Source organism: Penaeus japonicus, unplaced genomic scaffold, assembly GCF_977035675.1.
Source record: "Penaeus japonicus unplaced genomic scaffold, GWHDUDI00000001_assembly GWHDUDI00000102, whole genome shotgun sequence".
Classification (NCBI taxonomy): Eukaryota; Metazoa; Arthropoda; class Malacostraca; order Decapoda; family Penaeidae; genus Penaeus; species Penaeus japonicus.
In genome coordinates this window covers 1-2500 of record NW_028234504.1, presented here as the reverse complement: position 1 = coordinate 2500, position 2500 = coordinate 1, and the positions used below count along the sequence as shown (strand labels likewise).

The 2500-nt window shown below is 32.2% G+C and overlaps 1 long non-coding RNA gene across 1 annotated transcript in view; it reads left to right on the top strand.

The window, feature by feature from the left end:
* Positions 1 to 1324, top strand: part of LOC147466541 (uncharacterized) — a 9512-nt gene extending 8188 nt beyond the window's left edge. Inside the window, exon 4 of the long non-coding RNA XR_015190851.1 lies at positions 1 to 1324. This exon is cut by the window's left edge and continues 392 nt beyond it. This is a non-coding gene — a long non-coding RNA (uncharacterized LOC147466541).
* Positions 1325 to 2500: the final 1176 nt, after the last annotated feature.

Here is a 2500-nt window from a genome sequence, read left to right as displayed (position 1 = left end):
TGTTTGTTTAATCAGTAAATATAATATTTTGCTGTTTTCTTAGAACTGTATACTTGACAAACAAACATTTCCATTACACTCTGTTTTACACTCTATTATGAAGGGATGCATGACAACTTTGTCAACCTTTTTAAAACTTCTAATGCTTTGTTATGCATTTGATTTTCTGTGCACTTTGAATTTGATTGTTGTTTTATAGTGCATTCTAAACTCTTTGGATCTTATTAACTAGCTCCTTGACATTTGTTAATGTTATTTGTTTTTAAAAATAAAGAGATATGCCAAAAAATTGTTTTAATATCATTTAACTATTCTGGTTATCCTATATTTTACTCCTAAACCATGTTTTAAGCACAAAGAATGAAACGATGGAAAAAGGATAATATCTGTTGTAAAAGAATAATACAGATTACAATATTCCTAAATACAAAATTCATAATATAATTGAAAATCTTGGGGATATGTAAATGAAAAGAGAGAGAAAGAGAGGAAAAAAGAAAAAAAAAGAAAAAAGATCTGAATCAATAAAACCAAGGATATAATTGATTGTACCAGATTATTGCAAAATACAGTGTTCCTAGCCAGTGTGCATAAAGGGTTTACAAGTTTTACAGATATGTTGACAGATAATGAAAACAGGCCTGCATGAAACAAGAGCACAAGTGCCAACATTGCTTTAACTTACAATGATTATTACAGAATACATTGATTTAAAGAGATTATCACAGAATACAATGTTCAAAATGGATTGAACTCTTGAGGATATATATGTTAAATGTATTTTAGTTTTACTATCTATATATCTATCTATCTGTATCTATGTCTACACACACACCTATGGAGAAAAAGAGAAGAAGAGCGGCAAAAAGATGAGAATTGTGTGTGTGTGTGTGTGTGTGTGAGTTTATGTCTATTTATCTATGAACCATGGATGACATAACCAGTGAGAATCATCAGAGGATAATGTAAAAACTTAATTCTTCCATGAAATACAATTATTACTGTACAATAATGTTTAGTGTAAATATCTACAAGAAATGATTATTATAATGATAATAATGAAAATAATGATGATGATGATGATGATGTATTGTAACTATGCTTTCAATGACTTATCAGCTTTCATGTTGTGTCATCTTTTTGTATGTCTATGATGTTTAGAATAAAACAAAAACAAAACAAACACACACACACAATTAAATAAATAAAATATAACATATAATGCAAGAACACAAGGTTTCTAGGGTATGCTTCCAACAATTTGTCAGTTTTCATGTTTCTCTTTCTCTTGTATGTATATCATGTGAAAAAAAAATAATAATAATAAAATAAAAACATAAAAAATAAATAACATAACACAACAGCAATATCAGTTTTGCAGAGTATGCTTTCATAAAGATGTCCTTTTTCATATGCTTTAGCATTTTTTTTTTTTTCTTGATAAAATGTGAAAAATATTCAGTTGATGTAAGTGCACATTTGCTTTCTTTCATAGACAAAGTCTGGCTATTTCATCTATCAAGTTAATTTGGTAGCATGTTCTTTAACGTGGATGATTTAGTGAAAGATATGCGAGTCTTTATAATAGCTGAAAATTTCCATCTGCATTTACAAAATATCATAATAACATGCCAAGTCTAGAAAAGATAGTCGTTAAAGAACTGGTATGTGTCTAAGCATTGAAACAGCCAGCTAGCCATCTCTAAGGTGTGTGTGTGTGATGTGTTCCATCAAAACTAGTCATGCTAACTAGAGCAGTTGGGTAGTTTGTTGGATTAAGCTCCTTTTGTGAAGTGTATAAGGACTATATTGTGGAGATATTGTGGAAAAGGTCCATTTCTACTTGTCCGAGAGTTGAGCGGAGGCAGTTTGGTAGTTTGTTGGATTTAGCTGGTTAGTGAATAAGGTCTAGATTTGTTTGAGATATAGGGGAGAAGGTCGATTTCTGTTTGTCCGACGGCTGGTCGGGGCGCGCGTAGGCCTCACCGAGGCAAGAGCAAAGTCAAGTTGAATGTTGCTTGTGTATGAAATATGAAATGAGAAATGGAATGGATTGTATTGTATTGTCTTGTTTGTTGATGAGTGAGATTGTTTTTTTGTGTTTTTTGCTTGTTTTTGTTTTTGACTCAGTTTTTGTTGTTTAGTTTAGTTGATGTTTGTTATGTTTTTTTTTGTTTGACGTTTGAGTTTGCGTTTTTGCTCTTTTTCTACGTGTTTTTCACTGGACTCTGTTTCTTTTTTCCTTCTTGTTGTCTTTTTGTGTGGTTGGACTGTTTGTTTCAGTGTTGAATTTGAGTTTTAGAGTTTTTGTGTGTTCCTTTGTGTGGTGATTTTGTTTGTGAGAGAGAGGAATTCGAGTGTTTTCATGAGAGAGTGAGTGAGTGGGTTGGTACTGATAACTAGCTAACTACTGATCGGTTTGTAACCCGATCCCTCCACCTCCTTATCTGGCTGGGTGGCGGGCAGTGGTCCTTCTTCCTCCCTCCCTCTCTCTCTCTCT